The 23,259-nt window shown below is 32.5% G+C and overlaps 1 protein-coding gene across 2 annotated transcripts in view; it reads right to left on the bottom strand.

Annotated features, from left to right (window-relative positions):
- Neto (Neuropilin and tolloid-like) overlaps positions 1 to 23,259 on the bottom strand; it is a 763,546-nt gene that overhangs the window by 223,085 nt on the left and 517,202 nt on the right. The window contains exon 1 of one of the 2 annotated variants that reach the window (XM_075375179.1): positions 6,438 to 6,601. The exons of the other annotated variant lie outside the window; for it this stretch is intronic. The gene's annotated coding sequence lies outside the window, so the exon portion shown is untranslated. Of the gene's footprint in view, positions 1 to 6,437; positions 6,602 to 23,259 lie in introns of those variants that run through there. 2 annotated transcript variants of the gene reach the window in all.

Below are 23,259 nucleotides of genomic sequence, written 5' to 3'. Positions count from 1 at the left end.
GCCAAATTTGGTGTTTGTATCGGCCTTACTATACTTCCCATATTGATAACAAAAAAACAGCCAATATAAGTTTAACTAACTTGTAAATTAAATTGTACGGAAAAAATAAAAAGAATTATCTTTTGTGTTGAAAGAACCAAACATGATCTAAAATGTAGAGTGCGTTTCTCTAAAATAGCAATCTGTAATGGCATCCAGTTTCACATAAATGTTTCAAATAGTTTTTTAAAAAAGAAACACTGAATAAGAATGATTACTTACAATATATACATTGAATAAGATACTCAATAGATACATTGAATAAGAATGATTACTTATTGATGTGGTGATATAAATGCAAGAGTAGGGAACGAGCCTATTACTGATATTGTGGGTCCTTATAGTGAAACGTGTTTAAATAGAAATGGAAAAAGGTTGCGAGATTTTGCAAGCTTTAACGGATTACGTATTGAAAAAAAATTTTTAAACACAAAGAAATTCGCAAATATACTTGGACTAGTAGTGCATACAAGTTCTTATTGATTATTTCTTGGCTAATGAGAGACTGCCAAAGTTGTTTCATGATTTTAAAGTCTTTAGAGGATCAGATATCGGCACTGATCATTATCTGGTGCGTGGCAAAGTAGCTTTGAGACAGAAATGATTTAAGGTTAACCCATACAATGCAAAATGTAATACACAGGAGTGGAAGAAACACCTTCTGATGAATCTCTCTATAAGATCTTTGTACTAAAATCGTGTACGGGACCATTTCAAGGATAACATATGTTTGGATGTAAATGATCTAGAAAAAGAATTGATGAATATTACAACAGTAATTGAAAGATCGGCATTTGAAACTTTGGGTACGAGGAATGAATCTTTTAAGAAGAGAGGGTTACACATCTGGAATGACGATCTTCAAAGGGAAATTAATAAGAAAAAACAGTTGTACCTAAAGTGGCTTTCAACGGAATCAGAAATCGATAAAGAGCAATATCAAACTCAAGCAAGGAAGACGAAAACGTTAGTGAGGAAAGCTAAACGGGAATCTTGGAATGGGTATGTTGGCAGCATAGAAAATGATCGTCGTGATAGGAAGAGTAAGGCTTATAAAATTATGAAACATCTCAATGCAGATGAACGTAATTAGGTAGGAATTCACTCTGTTGATGTTGAGAAACGGTTGGAATATTGTCAGCAATATTGGCCAACGGACATAGAGGTACATCCAATTGATGATTCGTGGGTGTTCGTACCTGGCATACCCTTATATTTATAACGAACAGTCCATGATCTGTGGTTTATGCTTTATCGTTTACAGAATATCGTCGGTAAAAGTCTGGATGTTAGGCGTGAGTCGAAAAAAGAATTGTTTTTCTGTATATCCGTTTTTACGGAACGTAAAAATAATACGGAATAAACTTCATGTTACTCTTAAATAACTGTGTGTTGCAACACAAAAAATGACGGTGGCCTATTGTCCAAATTTTTTTCTAAACGCTAACTATACAGATGCTTTTTGCTGCAGCCGATCAAAGCGCTGCATCTAGAAGTTGAACTGGTAGGGGATTTGAATCACCGTAAAATAAAAATATCTTGTAAAAACTGGGTAGTTTCAGATATTACAGAAGAAGGGTTATGGGGCCAACATTTACAGATCATAGAAAAACTTTTTATATATTTACGTAAAGTTTTCTCTTATATTATTATTAGTGATGAAAATTTATCGAATGCATCGATTGAAGCTTGAAGTTATCAATGATTTATTGTATGTTTGTAATTAAAAAACAAAAAAATTCTTTATATTTTCACGTTCAAAAGATATATTTATAAGAGCATTAATACTTTTAACGATAAGGATTCTGTTTATTGTACTTCAAAAGTGTGAATTAACTTAAATAAGATTAAAGGGATTTCTAAAAGTAAATAAAAACTAATGTCATTCAGTATCAGGATCAAGGAATTAAAAAGTCACTACATTTCTCCTTGTAACCAATCTTTATAAAAATAATACATTGTTTATATGTATTTTTGATAAATACAGTTTTTAAATAAGTCACCTAATACGTGTTCAAATCCGTTTTAATGTAGGCTTCTAATTCTTTATTTTTGTATCTGTATTAAATAAATTTATCTATATTTTTTGACGAGTATATACACAATGATTAAACTCAAAATTTAAAAAAATAAAATCCTACAATTCTACCGCATTAGATTTTAAGTTCACATTTCTGCTATTAAAACAAGCTTGCTTGCGGTTTGATTTTTATTCAATTTGTTTCGAATAACATAGAAAGCGGATTTATTATTACATAAAAACTAAATATAATTATGTCAGTAAAAGTATTTTTTTTTTCATTCGGAAATGTATATATGTATATAAATATTGAAATTAATACAAAGTTAACATTTTACAAATAGTAATCAGTTTTCATTTGTTCAGTGTAGATTATGTGTCGGCTAGCTTAAGTGAACAGAAAAAGGATAAAGTGTAAAATCAACCCGACCATTATTCTTCTTCTACTCGATGCTGACTAGAATTGCAGGCTTCTAAATCGAAAAAAAAAAATTTCTAAATAAAAACTCTGTACATTGCAAAAATCGTAGAAACTAAAACTTTTAACTGAAAAGTTAAATGAAATGAGGAAATGAATATACAAGTAAGTGAACTTATGTGAGGAAACGAAACAGAAAAAATCCACACAAAAATGTAAAGCAATGTTAATTTAAAGCAGCAAACCTGATTACTTATTTAGTTTTCAAGTTGAAGAGTTGTTCAAGCTGTAGCACGAGGGTCTTTTATTATATTTTACAGTATATTTTTAGTTATTCTTACTTGTAACGAAAGCTTATCGACACATAATCATGAAACTGTAAATCTGTGCATTTGGCGCACATCAATATCGAACCTCCGAAGCACGAAGTTTATTTCGTTTAAAAATTATTGATTATTTTTTATTCTGTAAAAACATCATATTGCCTGATATTTATTAAGAAATATGGTGTTTATGATACGTAATTAGTATTAGGTTTTACACTAACTGAAGGCAATAAGTTTTGAAATGTGTAATATATCTCTGTAAAATATGTATTTATAAACCTCAGTCATTTCTGTTTATTTTATATTCTCAAAATTCAACTTCACTTTCTGAAAAATCCTGCAAATTTTATATTTTTATGAAATAATAAGTAAATTATGATGATAAAAAATATCAATCTATGCAATATTTTACCAAAAAAATAGTTGCAAATAATGATTATTCTTTCATTTTTTCTTATTATATATATATATATATATATATATATATATATATATATATATAATAATATACATATATATATATATATATATAAATTGAGAAGAACATTTTTACTAGTTTCTATCCAATATAGCGATAAAAACTGCTGTTCCGTATGGGCTATGCCACTTGAATGTGTGTGCGTGCGCGTGTGCGTACTACATGGAAGTCCTCATTAAAATCTTTTTTTTTCTAGTTATCCAGTATTTAAGCGTACAAGCTATCTGCTCTTAATAACAGATTACTTTTATATTTTTCATTTCTATTTTTTTTTTAACATCGTGAATAATTGTAGGTAACATTTCCATTAAGTTTCAACAATAGAAATTTTGAATAATTAAAAGATATGAATTATTCGAGCCTGCTGCTATTCCCTAAGCTTCCAGAATGAAAACTAAAACGACAAAGAACTTTTAACCAGGAACATTTTATTATAAAATAAACTATTATACAGAAGCAAGTGGCAAGATATACGGTGGCTACTTGAATTCAAACAATGTATACCATTGTTTCAAGGAAAGAAAAGTAGCGGTAATTGAACTGATGCACACGTATGAATGTGTGAATAACTTGAATCCAGCTAGACCTGCTTTAATATTACTACGCAACAAAAGCATAATGATTTATTTATCGCTAAAACTGAAATATTCATTTCGTATACTAATACACTAAATAAAAATAAAAATTAGGATAAATCGATTTAGAATTATTCGATTAAGAATTTATATTCATTTAGATACATTCAAAAAGGAATCTGACATAATCACACGATCACAACTAATGTCATTGATGACTTTATATGAATACTAAGAGGAACAACTTTAAAAAGGAATACTAATACGAAGTTATTCATACCAGCATTTCTAAAACAGCGGTGTTATCAATTTTTAAAAATAGACTATTTAATAATTTTGAACGAGTTACTTAGCTTTTAATACAATATAATCAATTTTATTATAATAATACAGCAAAACGTTTACACAGAATATGTTATACGCGTATGAAATTTTAAATGTGTAACAGCACGCAGTATAAAATGTCTAACCCACCGGGTTTGGTCTAGTGGTTAACGCGTCTTCCCAAATCAGCTGATTTGGAAGTCGAGAGTTACAGCGTTCAAGTCCTAGTAAAGCCAGTTATTTTTACACGGATTTGAATACTAGATCGTGGATACCGGTGTTCTTTAGTGGTTGGGTTTCAATTAACCACAGGAATGGTCGAACTGAGAATGTACAAGACTACACTTCATTTACACTCATACATATCATCCTCATTCATCCTCTGAAGAATTATCATAACGGTAGTTACCGGAGGCTAAACAGGAAAAAAAAAGTATAAAATGTCTATCTGGCAGTCGATCTCGATCTTAGGTATTGCAAATTGTGAACGGTTATGTAAAGTGATAATATTTTATTTATTAATTTTTCTTTTATGAGATTCTTACGCATTCTTCTGTATCAAAATTTACATTACTATTATTATTAAACTGTACACTTCATTGGGCTAGTAAGCATTAAACTGGAGAGCGTAGTCATAGATAGTAATAAATAAATAAATTATTTGATCAACGGTAAAAAATAAATAAAAAAACTGAATGTTTATTTATTCCGCATATGGATTAAAATCAGCATTATTAAAAATCATGTTTAATAATCGAGAATTTTTAAACTTCAAACAGCTTCTTCTAGAATCAGCAGACTGATGTGGGTGAAGTAGTTAGAAACCTTTGAGAAACTTAAGTTCAACCGTAGATGCTATAATATCGGTGGATATTATTGGGAGGCGAAAATAAGAAACGATCCCCCAAAAAGAAGGATTAATTGTAAAGAGCTCATGATTAATTATGTAGTTATTGAGCGTGTTTAATAATCGAGTCTTTGTACCGGTTAAACGAGAAAAGTTAAGCAATTACTTGGCATTAAATATTACACTACTGAAATCAAAGGTAAAGTCCGCGTGTATTTTCCGAGAAAGTGTACTTTTTAATATTCTCCTTCTCTATAATGCAATTCAAAGTCTCTTTATGAAAAAAATGGCCGAAAGGTAATTAGCCCTCTATCGGATCTACGGGTAGGGATTACGTAACTGAAGCTTATCAGAAAATTTAATAGAAAAGTTTCTTTCTGAATAACCGTTCTAATTTACATCTTACTTTTTTACTGAAACATAATTCCTTTCTCTTCAGTAGAGGACTTCTAATCTACACGGTGGTGGTAGCGTCTCGGCCTTTCATTCGGAAGCCCAGGGTTCAAATCTTGGTCAGACATAAACATTTTTATACGCCACAAAATTTCAATTCCATATCCCACGGATAAGCTTCAAACAAGCTTATATGGCTAAATAATCAAGCAAAAAAGAAAGCATTTGCCCGGTCGGATTGCCGGGTGGGGGCTGTTTAAGAGGTATTCAGAAATTATGAAAACGATAATTATCACCGGGCTTCCTAGGCTAAAGCTGTTAGGCTAAGGCATTTTAAAATATTCTTGGGCCGCTTGATGTACTACGAATATAGAGGTTAGAGGAATAAAGAGTACAAAGAGCAGGAAAGATAAGAACAAGCCATGTGTTCTCATGAAAGACTTGAAGAATAAATTTTGTTATTAGGGTATTTTTAACGCTCAAGAAACGAAACCAATATTTAATAGCGCTTTCTTATCTAAAATATAAGAATAATGGAAAAATTCCAGAAATTAATTAATCAATCGTAAATTAATCGTTAATTATTTAATAATTTAACAAGATATAATAGGGTTATTTAATAGTGTAATAGCCTGGTTTAAAATACAATTCATACAAATTACAATCCAATAGCGTGCCCTCCACTCAAGACAGGTACGGATCTGGACTCCGTTTATAACTATTATTAAGTATGACAACAAACAGACTAGAATTACCTTAAAATAAATAACAGATAATACATTAATTTATCTTATATTATCTGTTAATGGATGTATTACGGATTTAATTATTAATAAAGAAAGAATATTTTGATGTTAATCTGGAAAATGAAGAACTAATAATTAATTATTTAAATGTAAATGTAAAGAGATCATACGTTAAAGAAACCAGCTAATTTTTACTTAAAATACAATATAATATAGATAACCTACAAATTTATCATTAATACTATTAATTGTATACTGTAATCATATTTACTTCAATGCATGTTGATGTTACCCACACTGTTAGTACTAGATACTTCACTTGTGAGAGGTTAGCAATTCCAGCTTCAAAAGACCACCTGTATTTAACGCAGATAATACCTCGATACCTTCTTCAGCTGTTTTTAGTCTGTTGTAACGGTTGTTACCGATCTGTTGTAATCGACGATACATCCTGTCCTGGTAATCCATGGATATAACATACTACTGATACGATCTACGAGAACAAGGAATGCAGCTGCCTACCGGTCCCGAAATCAAGAAAGTCACTATAACAGTAGAATATTGAAATAATATACGAACGAATAAACCATAATTTGGATCAAAAATTACAATAATAATAATGGGAAATACTTTTCAGATTCTTTGTTATTGGTAGTTAAAATTATTAAAAGTATAAATCCTAGGAACAATAAATCTACGAATATTTGGATAAAATAATATTTTTCGACCTTTATACCAATAAAAATTACGAAACAAGTTTAGCCGTTTTAATCTTTGGATAGTTTAAGTTTTATTAAAATCATTTTCTTTGAAAAAATATTATAAAGGGATGTTTCACCGTTATATTGTCAATGGTTTTTTTTTTATGTATCGATAACTGTAATATGGTTTCCAAGATAAAAAGCATAATGTTTAAGAAACGGAGAATTTCAATGTTGTAATATGTCTTTTGATAAGGAACTCTTGATGAAAGAGTGATGAGAACATTTGATATTTTGTCTACAACAAAAATATGATTCGGTAGCTGATAGCAGCGATACATAAAGATAACGCATCTTGCACAATCCAGTTTAAACTCTAGACAAAGGAATTATATAATTATTTCATTATTACATTTTTTTTAATCAACTTTTATTTTTTTATTTATCTACTATATAAAGTAAAAGGATTTATATATGATGCTAGCTATAAAGAATAAATTATATACACACAACAGAAGCGGACAGGAATATAAGCACGGGACATCACACTAGTCCACAGACAGACAGGCATCCAGTGAAGTACGAGTATTATGGATCAATAAGTGGGGGTTATAAAACCACCCGTCATTCTACAGAATGACTAAACCTGTGACAAGTAGCGGCTTGACGAGTTCACATATCAGTTACAGCCCGGAAGCAATGTTTATAGCAGTTTACAAAGGTCAATTCTTTGTATACGAAAACATTTATACAAAAAATATCATTCATTGAAAATAATAATGACAATAACAAGAACCGAAACACAGTATGAGTTATTGCTTTACATATTGGCCTTTTTTAAGCCACCCTAAAACTGAATTATACCGAGCTATATTTCAGAACACTGAAAAAAATAAAAGGACCTTTGAGAGCTCCAATTAGATTAAAAACTTTTATATTTCATAATAAATAATTTCTCACAAGCCAAACAGGTTTTAACGTGCATTCCTGAGTGCACATTAAAAGAGCTATAAAACACTATAATTAAAATGCAAAAAACTATAAAAAATAAATATCTGTGAATCTAACGATAAAAATGGTTCTTGGGATGGAATATTGCTTTAACATTCTTGATTTAGCCGTAAAACACATTTAAAAACAGATTCATCACATAATACATATTTCATAAGAAATAGCAAAATAAATAAAATCTTGTGGAACAGCGTGACGAAATGAGATACACTTTAAATTATTAAGTATTAAACGACTCGCTTTCATATTTAATGATGTTTGTTTCACAAAACCTTTAGAGTTAATTGAACTCCTTTTCAAGTGGAGTATTCGGTAGCACTGCCGTTACTGGAGTCCGTCTTTAAAAGGTTATGAAACTCCTTTATTAGGTAATAAAATTGTTTATTCGATCTGTGTTCCATCTGTTCGTTTAATTATGTTCTATTTGTCAAATTTAGTGTATGAGATGATGTAAAGTAATATTTGATTCTTTAGCTACGTAGAATGCGGTATGTTTTTTGTAATTGTGGATGAACAACTAACAAATAATAACATTATCGACGCTTTATTAACGATTAACATAGAAAGAATTAAATATATACCTATTATTTAAACAATTTTGTAATTCGTTAAATAAATCAAACCTTGCTTTGGCAGCTATAAGTGTGTCTCTGTATAAGTGTGACCTATGTTGAACAATTTACACATCTTACCGTTATTATTATTTCAATCTGTGCTAAATACTGCAAAAAAAAAATGATGGACGACAGCAACAGATATTATGATCAAACGTGAATAATGAAAGGAGACACTTTAGCTTGCATATTAGCAGACGCTTTCGCGTAGTGCCGAGGGCCGATTCATTATAATTTAGCTGACAATAGACCTCATTTATGTTACCGGAGAACACGCTAGTTCGAGTAAAATTTAAGATTTTGTTAAAAATTTAATCTAGATATCACCCTGTTTTAAAAGATCCTGAATGCATATATGTATATATATATATATATATATATATATTCCTTTTTAACTTTCCTTTTTAAAAAAATTGCCATGCGTAGATTATCGCTTATCGCTTTTGATAGCTGGAAATCAGCATCAGATCACTTTCTTTATATTGAACTTATAATAAAACAAATTTCAAAAATAAAAAGTAGTTGAAATATTGAAAGCGTATTCGCAATTCATCTTTTTGAAAAAAAAGAAAATTATACATCTATTTATATTATTATTACTGTTGTCGGATTTAATCTGTTTCTGATCCTTTATTAAATAATTCTTATAATACAAAAAGGACAAATTAATTTTCATAAAGATTTATACTTGATATTTAATTAAATATTTTTAATAATTCATTTCTGTTTATAAAGGAAAGAAAATAATTTTTTTTCGTTAAAGCTGTCTTGATACGGTATTTTTATTGGATTTTAACAAACAATCACTATGTTGATTGTTCTTTTATGGTAAAGAAAATGTGACTTAATCTGTACAAAATAATATACAATTTGAAAAACGTACTTTATAAACACAATTATTAAGATTTCCTCTATAAGAATATTTTTATTTTATTAATAATATTTTTGTATATGATGTCTATACTACACTTTTTCAAAATATAGGCTATTTTATATGTGCTTTACAAAAGTCATAATTTAAAGTGTCAGGTTTTCTTTTGCTTAGATTGTTTTAAGTTTGTTACTATAAAATTAAACGCTATTATGAAAATATAATCCTATTTGTTATAATTATTTTTATGTTTATTTAAACTTCTATTTCACCTTCAGTAGAATTATTTTTATAGTGAATTGTTTTATACTTTATATATATATATATATATAAAGTACTTATATATATATATATATATATATATATATATATATATAAAGTATATATATAATAATATAAATATAATATAAATTTATATAGTATATAAATATAATAATATAATATAAAAAAATAAATAAAATATAAAAAATATAATATTTTTTATATATATTTTTAATATATATATGTATCAGAAAAATGCCTGGAAAGCTTGTACGGAATGTAATCAATCATTCGTCGAATCGGAATGTAACCGTCAAAAGTATGCGGAAAGAAAGCATTTCAAGAATTTGTCGCCGAGAAATTTATGTTTTACAGTTACGTATTATTTTCTAATATAAATAAAATTTAATTATCCTATATAAAATAAAATTTGACTGAATACAAACACGTACAAAACAGTACATTAATCCTACTATTGCAGTAGACAACCTTATTTTAAAGCTAAATAAGTGTAAAACATGTAATTTCGTAAATAATAAATCATTCATATAAAGTACTTCAAAAAATTAAAAATTATATTTAATTGTCTTTATTTTTACTTTTTTTAATTAAGACAGTGTGTTTATAAAAATATATATAGTCAAGTTAGAAATAAGGATAACATGGAATCAAAGCTTCTATTCTTCACAATAAAAAAGGGATTTAAATTATTAAAGTAAAACGAACTGCTTAAGTGTAATTTAAAGATAGCCTGTAATTTATTTATTAGAAATGAACAAAACGTTTATTGCTATGAAATACGCACTCGGTTTACTCGAAGAGATAGATTGATACGTTGCAAGTCAAGGAAACTGACAATGGTAGAATCCCGAGAGATATTTGAACGTATTTTACAGTTCCCTAGGGTTGTATTTCCTTTTCCTCTTTCAGTGAAGTCACAAATAGGGCTGCCCGATGTCAGTACGCTATCAGCTGGACCGATCATTATGTCGCTGGTAATTTTATCCTACTTGAAATATCTCCTTCCGTTTGTTAATCTATGTTCCCAGTATATCTGGTAAAACTGTACTAAAGTAAAGTAGTTTTGCTATAAGTTCTATTTCATTCTTAAGTGGTATGTAATAGCTGCAGTATACGAAGTAGTTGTAAATAAGTAGACAAGAAAAATGAGTAGCAATAATTTATTTTTCTTTACAACACAACCGTTGCAGAGTGAAAAAAATGAATTTTGTTGGTACCTTTGTAGAATTTTTTAACATTATTTTTTATTACAGGTCCATGTATTATAAAAAAGTAGGTTAAAATACAGACCAATAAAGTAAACATCAGAAATAACCCTCTTTATAAAATCTTTCACAAGAATATTTTAAAACGACGTTGTATACTTTCAAATTACAAAATTATGGTTTTTTTATTTTTGATATTTTGGTATATCGAAAAATTACTGAATTCTAAGCTTTAAAATGACGAAACAGTTAATAAATAAGAGATAACAAATATAATAATAACTGAATAATTATCTGATTTTTTAAATTGATATACTACACAGTATTTTTGATTTAGTAGAATAAATCTTGTTTAAACGAGAAAATAAGTAGTTGCTACAGTGGTTTTGTAAAATATTATTTTCTATTATTATTATATTATATTATTATTTGAATTTTTATTAATTTTTTTTAAAAATTTATCAGTTACATCAATTTATAAATATAAATTAACTAATATTTATACATTTTAATACATTTTGGAAAAAAATCATATCATTCGTTACTTTATTGTTGTCACTTGTCTATGTTTGTTATTTATTATTTCTATTTCTTTATTGTTTATTTTTGTTTTTTATGATTTTTGTTGTTTTATATAATACTACATGATAGTGTTACTGTAGTTGCTAATGACTATAATTGTTGATGCGACTATAAATAAAAGCATTAATAAAAATAATAATATCAAACGTCAATAACAATAATATTTCATAAATTACATGCAAAATGGAATTTCAAGTAAGGACAGCATTTATTTACATGTAGTTAAATCGTAAAACCCTGAATTCAGTCCCATTGACAAAAGACATTATAATGATCGCTAATCTTAACACTTTTAACCGCTGGTCTTGTATTAACTACAATATTACGATAGATAAGACAAGTATAAAGTTCTTTAACTGCAAATATCTTTCCTAATTTAACATATAACTAACTTAACAATTTAAGAATGAATTTATTGCTTTATTCCTTACACAATTGTAAATCAGTAACTCACCGAACAACTTCCTGCATTCACTCACTCTCCACATTGGAATACTTGTGACGTCACTTTTCATGTTTTTATACTATTCGTCGTCTTACGATAGCGTCGAAAACACTTCGCAGTGACAATATACTCGCTTAATACTGATCTTAACTTGCCGGTCCTGGAGTAATTATACTCGTATCTTCTTGACTTGCAGAACCAGATCCAAATTCCTTAGCTGTTGAAACGTGAGAATTATCGTAAATTATCCTTATATTTTTCCGTAAATTCCTACTCTGGTCCAGTAACCCTTGTCTCGAACAATAGCTGTAGGAGTTGTGCCACGGTCAGTATTACAAAGACGATTGTTAAACGGACCTGTTAGCTTTAGAAAAAGAATTCCTTCTGAATTCCTTTCATTGATATTTTCAACTCTGCTATTTTCTTCTTAATTGGTGGAGGTCCGTCACTCAGGTCCGTTATACTGGTCTTGTTACAATATATTTTCCTAATGTGTTCGTTGCAATTTGTTCAGTTCTGAACAGTAAGCTATCTTCCACTACGGCCCAGTGACATGAGGTTGATATGTGTGACAGGTAAATGAGGTGTAGTCATACACAAACTCAGGCTAACCATTCCTGAGACGTGAGGTTAATTGAACCCCAACCAGAAAAATACACCGGTATCCACTCTATTATACAAATCTGTATAAAAACATAGTTGCTTAAAAGATAGTTCTTTTAATGGGATTAAAATATATATATATATATATATATGTAGAGAGAGAGAGAGAGAGAGAGAGAGAGAGAGAGAGAGAGTCAAACAACAGCTGTTAATATGTAAGAAAGACGTTTTTGATGAGTGAAAATTTACCTTTGTGAAATAATCTCTTGTGCTATATTATAACCGAAATTATATTGAAGACTAGATATTTTTGTGTATTATTACTTTAAAATTATTTCAAGAAGGAATTCTTTTGATCGGTGTTGTTCTTGAATCAGCTGCAAAATCTTCTTTAGCGTATTGCTATGTACTATTAAGAAGCTGTTCCTCCTAGCAACACCAATCATCACGTGTAAACAATAACCTACTGTCACATGTAAACACTAACCTATAAGGTAAAACGGAAAGGGAGTCCCTAAAGTGTTCTGACAGGGAGCCTCGGAAATCGGTGCGGCGTATGTTCATTAGAGATAGCATTGTCGATAACATGAGTGACTTCTCAGGAGCAGAGAGTAGAGTGGCATTACGTATTTTAATGCGGCAAATCCTCCTTGGCAGGCAAAACTAGTATTACGCACGCCAAAGATATCTTAATCTAGACCTAGCGATGGCTTGCTGCTCTCCAGTCGGTATGAACGTTTACCCGTGGAAGAGATCAACGGAGATATCAAACAAACGGTAAAATTAAACCCCCGTCAATAGTTTTATACGATTTCTCTGATATAACAAAACTCTTCGAGTTGCTCGAAACTGTGATGACCAAAAGAAAATCTGGTGTGCGTTTAATTTAGTATAACAACAATAGCGCTTACGTTCACAGCGAAAGTAAACACTTTTGTGTACTCCCGAGGGATACTGAAAGCTACAAAGGTATAATTTAGGTGATACGGGAGTACAACCTTACAGAGCACACCTTTAAGAGGGGTAATGAAAGCGCTCGGTTGAGTAGTGCTGAGAAATTTATATCACTAAATACGTTAGATATAATACAAGATGAAATTGAAAGCCACGGATATAAGGTTAGGATTATTGTGAACACCTTCCATCGGGTATTGAAAGAATCTCTATCAACGTTTTTGTGAACTTGGAACCTCAGACAAGTATAAGAAAGTTTTTAAATCGAATTATGTAGCTAACTGCTGTGTCAGGTTTGAGATGCCGAAGAAATCTCCTGGTATAATGCAAATTATACCATTATATTATATATTATACCATAATTAGGCGTATGTGCTGTCAGCAATACGTCTATTTTAAGAACAGTTGTATGCGGCCGTACCGGTGCGTGAAATGCGTGGAAGGCCACAGAACTGCTGACTGCTTAAAGACAGACAGGAATATGTAGCCACACCGGCTACATGCAATATGTAGCCGGTGTGGCTACATATTGGCCGGGTGGTCTTGACCACCCTGCCAACAATAAAAACTAAAGACTGGAGCTAACTAAGAGAGACTGGAGGTACGCTGGACAAACCCATTGATTTGGGCCATACTGATTTCCCATCTCTGTGACAATAACAAAACTTAGGAATTTGAATGACCACATAGATAGCCGGTTAAAATTCTCCAGAAGCTATCTGGATTTGTGCTACTAATTCAGGTGTTTCAAAGAATTCTGTTGTCGGACCGATTTTGTACCTGGTCTTCACAGCGAACGTTCCTACCCCGGACTATGCTACCATCCTTTGCGGAAGATACGGCAATACTTCCTTCCGGAAGATACATTTGTCCTCCTTCCAGTGTTTCTTTGAAACACTGTTTCAGTATCTGTCCTAGTGTTTCTTTGAAACTTTGGGTTTGAAACCCAGTGTTTAAAAGTACTCACAAAAGATTATATCCAAAATTGCATGAGGAGAGGGACAGTAAATACGTGTACCTACCTTTGCGGAAGATATAACATAAATAGCGGTTAACGGCAACTCGGCTCAGCCTTCGGTAATACTTCAATCGGCGTTGGATGTTGTCAGCTCACGGTTACGTAAATGGAAGATACGGGTTAACCCCGCAAAGTCCAGGCACGTAACGTTTACAATGCGGAATAAAAATTGTCAACGGTTCACATATGCAATATAGATACTCCGCATACCAACAGCGTTTGGTATCTAGAATTACACCTGGATCGTCACAGGGCATGAAAGAACCGGCGGGCCGACCTGTCGTATCGGACCTACAGCCGGCAAGCGGGGAGGCCCGTTAGAGTTGCAGGAACTCGCCCATGGACTGAGTCATACTTGACTGCAGATCCGGTCCAGGGCTGTAGAGGGAAAAAAGGGATGGAAGGACCGTACGGGAGGAAAGAAAGCAGCTTAACATAAAATTTAAGAGAGTGTGCTGGATAGTAGACAAAGGGTTTCTAATTTCTCTGTCGAACAAGGTGCTGATATACAAGATGTTCTTGAAACCAATCATAAAAATCAGAGGAGTTTATTTTATTACAACGCAAATAACTAAGAGATAATACTAAAATATTAATTAAGAAAGTAATCTGTGATTTCTTATATAAAATTAATTGTAATATTACATGAAGAGGGCTTATTAAAATTAATAATTTTAAAAGAAAATACGTAATTTCATTCATTGATACAGAAATGTTTTTCAATAGTTACGTGTATATTTAATATTGAAAGAAAGGTACTGGATTCAAAGTTAGTGTGTTTCTATATTTGTAGATTGTCGATGGTTAATAACTTGTCGCAGTTCTCTCAGTAACTTATGACTTTTAAATGCAGGCCGTATTACATTTGTTAATTGTAATATGATATATTTTTAATAAAATGACCTATTTAACTTAGCGTACTTTTTTTAAAATCTTATTATGATAAATAAAAACACGCAGTATCCTGAACTAGTTTATAGGGTAGCTTTGATCAAACTGATCGATCGTTGTGATAACCATATCGTTCTGAATATTGAGATGAACTTCTATAACCTTCTTCCAAACGCAGTAATTTAAAAAAAGTAGAATTAAAATTATATAACTTTTATAACTATTAATTTTGTATTTATTACAAGATAAGCCAACAACAAAACTCAATTTAAAATTGTGATCTAACCCTGAATGTTGTCTTTTCATGTTCTCGGCGCGTTTATGTTTTTTGTTACAGAAACGTGTGTTTAGCAAGTGTAACTAAAATCCAGATAGCTAAAATATGAATAGCAGCTACCGGATATGAATTTGAAATGTTAGCATTTTCTTTTTATTAACGTTAATATTTATATACTTTTTTTTTGGATGAATTCTTTAAATACCCATAATTACGGGTAGCATATGGTAAGGTTACAATTATCGAGTGTAAGGTAATGAAAATCTACAATCCCATTATGAGTAAGCATGTGACATCTGATATTGCCTTTTTTTGCATCCCTAATAAAAAGGTCTTAAGGTCTTAATAAAAAGGTCCCTAATAAACGAAAGGGCCTAATATTTTTATAAATGAAAGGCTCCATTAGGCCTTTCAATTTTATTAAAAAGCTATTAGTGGAAGTATTTATCTTCATATATTGAATGATTTTTGATTTCTGTGGTTTGTTGAACCCTGTAATGAAATCGAATTTATTTCCAACTAGAAGGAGACAACGAAATTTTTATGTAAGGTCTGGATTGAAAAAACATCCTTAGTAACACGATATAACTTCATACCCTGACAGTAAGAATTCTTGTCCTGTCATCTTATCATTTCTTCTTATAGGGTTAAGTTAAATAGAATGTTTCTTCACAAAATATTTCACGATGTAATCCATTTGAAGGATTTTAAGGGATCAATTTTAACAATGACTATAATTATGACTGATTCGATTTAAAAATCATACAACTGCTCGTATATAACACGATACCATATTCTATATTGTGATAAAAATATATCATATTAAGCATATAATATGCTTCAATTATTTCAATTTAAAATTACATATCCAAGCCACAAATGTCTCACATTAAAATATTTTTTCAAAAATTATTGTTCTACTCCCAAAATTATTATTATTATATTCTTCTTATTACATATTTTTGTTTAGTGATTAAAAATCAGGGTAGCATTTGTATTCCTTACTACTTCCAACTTGTTGGAGACGTATTAAAGAATACAAATTCACTCACGATCTCTTTGTGACGTAACAGAACCAGTTACATTTATAATTACTTTTAGTTGGATTTGAACACTTAAATCTAGTCGTTCGATTTTAATTAATGATACAGTCTCACGAGTGCTGGATCTGAGACGTGACCAAACATTGTATAGACTTACAAATGCAAAAGCATTATAATGTGGAATAATCAAAGTATATATTGATTTTATTAGCTTTAAGTTAATTTAATTTTATTTATATTTTTTTAAATTATACAATAAATTAACTCTATTTTCAAGAGAAAATAAGAAACATATAACAATTTTTTACCAGTAATTACTTACTTTATTTTTAGTTCTATAGCTTACAAATTAAGTTGATTAGTTTATCTGTTTCAAGTGAAAGTATGTACTATCAAATCCATCGTATCTTCTGAGTACTCCAAAAGAAATCTCACGAGGAACAGCTCGTGAATATTGTGTACACTTCAATTACGGAGAGTTCTCGAACGAGTGCTCTCTTAAGAGTATCAATGTTATTTTTTATATATAAACTAATAATTATTCTCTTTACTTGTGAATTTTGGTGACCGAGAAACCTATTCATAGAAAGCTTCATACAGCGAAGAAACAATCTAAAAAAGTTAGTACTGTAATCGAGTGAAAAGAAATGTAAATCTTCATGAGCTACCTTCCTGGACCGATAGTATTAATAAAATATCGTGCTGGTACAAAACAGAAACAAATTTAAATTTTAGAACATTCAAATGACTGATAAAAAGTATGCTTTAAAGTTTTTATAATAAAAATTGTTATTTATATTCAGATAATCCTTTTACTATTCATTAGGATTTCACGAGATTAGAATATTACAATGAAACATAACAGTTTATAATAAACTATTTACATTTCAATCGAACTAATGTACCACTATAGCTCTGTAAAGTAAAATGAATATTGTTTTCTATTTAACATCCATCTGACAGCATGATAAATATTTAAATAGAACAGATATTGAACCGATATTCATGTAATAATCAAACAATGATATTACACAAATGTTCGTTTCAACTCAGCATTTAAAAGTAAATTTTCATAATAACTAAATTACCTCAGTTAACCGAGATATCAGACTAAATATTCAAATTCAGAATGCATAATCGGTGAATAAAATTTCTGTGCTAACCAAAAACATTAATAATGTCTAGGTACTATTATAATATTTATTCGTTAATGTCCTATGCAAATTTTACACAAGAGGATAGGAATATAAAATTACTAATTTTAATCACCATGAAAACCTATCAGAAACATTTTTAACTTTATACTTTAGAAAAATAATAATTATAACAAAAGAATGGAAACGACAGTTAAAGAAAATATTTAAAAAAATATTTTACAGCATTTCTCATTAGGAAAAACACATCATTATCAATCAATTATAAAATGAGTGCGGTTTGTTTAGTATTTTAAACCGATCTAATGAATTACTCTATAGTTATTTTTAAGGAGAGGTTACTGAATTTAAGTCCGAACTGGAAGTGATATCACGAGCTTATATTTTCTACATGTATTCAATTATTTCAGTAACAGGATTTTAGTTCCTTAATTGCTGTCAATGTCTTCATCACATCTGTAAAATATTACGAACTTAAAAACTAATAATACTTTTACACTGACAAGTTTAACACTTTAAGCCGAATCAATACTATCGGAAGAATAAAGCAAACTTATCGTTATAATTAATTTGAATACCACTTTCCCAAAAAAGAGATTTATCTTCTTTTTTATGAATTACTTAATGTTTTATCATACTATATTTGAAAGACTTCGTCTGCGATATTAGTCTTGAGTTTTATTTCACTTGTTTGACTTTTGTTTTAATAAACTTTTATTATATGATTTATATTAATTTTATACCTTATAAGTTTTATTATTTTAAAGTTAGTTTACCCTTTTATTAATTAAAATTCCGGGCGATGATAACGCTCAGGCGTTTTTCGCTCCCAAACAAAAAAAAAAAAAATTGAAAAGTTTTTATGTTATTTTACGTGGAAATAGTGTTATATGAATTGCAGCATACGCAACAAATTTGAATTTCAATTTTGCTTGAACTGCTAACATGTTTCCATAAAACATTTTTGTAAGTTCTTATCTTACTTAGGTAAAATTTATTTCAAAATTCAATTCGAAAAGCCACGAATTAGTTATAGCACGCCTAAGTGAATCAATAATTTTTATAGTTAATTTTTTATAGCTTTTATCTTTTTTTACTTATAGGTAATTTTTATTTAATAAATTATTACCGGTTAATTACCTCTATTACTTTTGGATTTGTTAGTTTGTTGTGGGATCGCAAGAAAGATATTTTATTTTTATATTTCTGTTATTTTGTAATAGATTGCTGGTTCAGTGAATCTGTACACTAAAACTAAAGTAGGACTAGAACTCCAACGAGCTGTAGGTAATCCAAAAACCATCGATAAAAATAAGGTTAGTAGTAGATTAGATGAGCCAAAAAGCATCTATTATTTACCTTGCTCTAACCATATACTAGTTATACCATATGCAGTTAAAATAGTAAATAAAGAAAGAATCAGATTGCTCTGATCGGATTCCTAATCGAAGAATAAATAAATTTAGAAAAACTATAATGTGCAGTAGAAAATACATAATAAATCTAATATAAATTTTGAAGAGCACATACAATTCTTGAGATAAACCCATTTTAATATACTTATTTTACATTTACATTAGAAATCTAAAAGACTTACCATTCGAAAAATTAATGTAGTAAGATTTAGGCCAAAAATCTGATAAAGCTTCATTGTGGTCCTTCTGAATAATTAAGTTTACACATTTAATTACCGTTTTAGATGGTAAAAAACTGACTACGGTTTAAAAAAAACTAACGGTTTAAAAAACACTGACAACACAGTTGTAGGAATTTCCCGTACCTTCCCTACTTTTTGGGTTGTTTCTGATGCACGGCTTTCACTCACAACTTAATTTAAAATATTTCTCATTTATTTAAATAAGGAAAAATAATATTTTTCCTTTTATTTAATCCAATGATTCTTACTAAAGCGATCGCACATACAATATTTAATTCATGCGGTTGTGGCGGTGCTAGTGGCGACGGTCGGAACTAATTAAACTAATCCAATTTCAGAACTTACATAAAACTGGCGTAGCCGCGAGGGTTAACGCATCAGATACCGAGTCAACCAGGCGATCGAGTTCGAGACCCAACCAGATTGAGTTACTTTTTTATACTTTAAAAATTATTTAATTACTTTGGTCAACATGATTATTGTATCACGAGTACCAATAGGTGTACTTAATGCAGTTTTTTAACCTTTTTTTTTTCTCTCAGCTCCCTTGGGCCGGACCAACTTGTTGGTATTACGCCACCCAGGGGAGTGTCTTTAAACTCAAATAGGCCCCCCCACCTACCGAATATATACCGGCATGGCAGGTCGGCCTACCGGTTAGCTTTCTTGAGAGTTCTTTATTATTATTGCCCTTTTGGACACCATGCCATACCTAGTGTGTCATGACGTGATGCAAGGTATTCAGGGTGCTGTTACCTGACTGTTACCCATGGAGTCCTTGATGGCTCATCAGTGCCAACACACCGCAGCATGCTGGACCTCACCAGCAAGGCTGTCCACCCAGTCCTATTCTAGCCAACACCTTGTCTTCTCTCATCGGAGTAATTCTGTAGTACGACTTGTCTAACAAAACTAGCAAAATTAATCCAGTTTAACTCGCTTCTTAGCATGTATTCAATTGTTGTCTCTGGAGTTATACATATGAGTGCCTTTCTATGTCTAAGTGTGTCCCACCTATTGCACTCAAAAAAGGTGTGCTCAGCATCATCTATCTCGTTGCAGTAGTTGCAAATTGGCTCTTCTCTCTTGCCTATTTTGTGCAGGTAGTTATTGAAGGAACCATGTCCTGTAAAAAACTGCGATAGGTGATGATCAACCTCACCAAATCTTCTCGACAACCATGGCTTGATGTTGGAGATGAGGGTTCTCGTCCATCGACCCACACCTTCCTGCGACCATCTTTCCTCCCAGATATTATAAACAGCATCCCTGATCTCTTGTTCTGGCTTGCTTTGTGCCCTCTCCACCCTCTTTTTTTGCGATTAGGTCAATAGGAGGTGCACCCGATAACACGCATAGGGCGGCTAAGGACTCTGTCCTGTATGCGGACACAACACCTAGGAGCACACACCTGTGCGTCTTCGCTAGTCTCTCCTTGTTGCGCCTGATGGCGATAGAGCGCCACCAGGCCGGAACGGCATACACAAACGAAGACACGACAGTGGTCGCCAGTAAACGGCGCTTTGAGGCCCTAGGGGCATTCTGCGATGACATAATGATGTTCCTTTCTGCCTTGTTGCATACATTGTCTATGTGCTCGGTGTATCTACCGTTTTTCTGGAGGATAACTCCTAAGTACTTGATGTTATTCGCTTCTTTTATAGCATGACCGTTGATAGAAATATTGAACGGTTCTAGCACTCTTCTTCCCGTAAAAGCAATACACCGGCATTTTTCCGTAGACAGTTGCAGACCCCTGGACCTCAACCACTCCTGTATAGTGTCGATGGCCGCATACACCCTCTCCCGCACCTCCAAGACCGTCCTTCCCTCTACGAGGACTGCAAGGTCATCTGCATAAGCCAGGACCTGGACGCCGACAGGAAACTCCTTCTGAAGGAGTTCATCTATAATCACCAGCCACAACAACGGCCCCAAAACAGAGCCCTGCGGAACTCCACCGTGCATTTGAAAATGTACTGTTTCTTCCTGTGCTTCTACCAGACATCCTCTGTTGGACAAGTAACATTCAATTTGTCTACGTAGGTATGAACTGAGGCCCCTAGCCTCAATTGCGTCATTAATGTGACCCCAACCAATAGCTCCGAACGCGTTTTTTATGTCTAGTGACAGCATCAGTGGAATTCTCCTGGTTCACCAAGTGCCTCTCTTAACCTCGTCGGCCCATCCCGAAATTCGGCAGATGGCCTGCACGGTGGATCGCCCCCTCATAAACCCGTACTGGTTTATGCCATTAAATTTATAAATGTACATTCGGTATACATTTACAAAATTCACAGTCCGTAAGTTAGGGAATGGTGTCTCACCCGCCCTAATGCCGACTTCTGCTTTACCCTCCGGAGCATCTGGAAATAGAGTACCAGGAACGTCTGGTAAGTCACTACAGATGTTAAAGTGTGGTCACGACTACCAAACCCGCATCGAACACTGGATAGCACGTGCTATGACTTTGGCCGGTAACATGACTTCGCGAACTGCCAGGGGTTGCGCTGCAACTCGCACATGGAGTCTTGCCAAAACTTGGGTTTGGTTTCCTTGATGGCATGAGCGTTTTTCATACGGGCGCACTGGTAGATCCGCGGACCATCATCAACGATTATCCCCGTTAGGAGGCGACGCTGGTATCTTCACCTAGCTCTTGCACGCAGCACGCTACGGTCAGAGAACAACCACTTATTCACGGGTTTCCGCCTGCGTTTAACAGACGGCTCCCCGGAAGCTGCAGTCTTGACGGCTTCAGGCACTCTCCGATTAGCGGACTGGCCATTGGCCGAGGCCGCCGTAGGACCCTATCGCAGCCAGTCTTGATGGCCCGGTCTAATTGTTCAGTCATCAATTCCTCTTCCTCCCTGTGGTCCATGCGCTATTCCAACTCCTTTAAGGCAGCCGCACACTCGCGCCGGAGCCTGTGCTGATCCAGGTCTCTTAGATTATAGCGACCCGAATTTGGAGCTCTTGGACCGCCACCGTAAGCGATCTCAAAGGTTATAAGCTTATGAACACTCACACTGTCCTCGGGCCAGACAGTCCAACTACTTGTACACTTAAGCAGATCGCACATCACCAAGGTGACGTCGATGTAACTTTCCCCCAGTTCAGAAGAGAAAGTCGGCGGTTGTTCTGCCTCGTTAACCAAGTAGAGGTTCCTGGCTTCAACGAATTATGCGAGACCAGCGCCTTTGGAGTCAGTGATTGGTGAACTCCAGGCGGAAGACTTGGCGTTAACGTCCAGAGCAACTAGTACTCTGATGCCCGCGAGACCGTCCAGAATCCGCCCAAACATCGCCAACAAGTCATCGATACTCTATCCAAGCTGGAAGTATCCTGATACCAGTACAACATCGAGCGTATCCCTCGCAAGACGATGAATTTCTCATCAGGATACTGAGGCATCCAGAAGACACCCAAGGAGACCGAACCGACCACGATCGCAGAGAGCGGCCGTTTCCCACGAGAATGAATAACATCAACCCCGCGGATGCTGACCACTCTATCCCCGACCGTGTGCGGCTCTGAACAAGAGGACCTCGAGGTCGTACCAATTACACATTGCGAAGAATCGCCCATACCAAAGCCTCCAAAACATGTGACATTAGATGGAGAGAGCTCAGAGTCTGATGGTAGTAAGGAAAAAAGAAACAGATTCAACAACTTTTTGATATAACGTTTGAACAAAGCAGTTCATCTGAGCCTCATTTACTGACTCAAGAAATACTTTAATTCTCGTATGAGATATTCACGATCTCATACGAGATTTAAAGTTA

This window comes from Lycorma delicatula, chromosome 1, assembly GCF_047948215.1.
Source record: "Lycorma delicatula isolate Av1 chromosome 1, ASM4794821v1, whole genome shotgun sequence".
Classification (NCBI taxonomy): Eukaryota; Metazoa; Arthropoda; class Insecta; order Hemiptera; family Fulgoridae; genus Lycorma; species Lycorma delicatula.
This window is presented reverse-complemented; position numbering and strand designations above follow the sequence as displayed.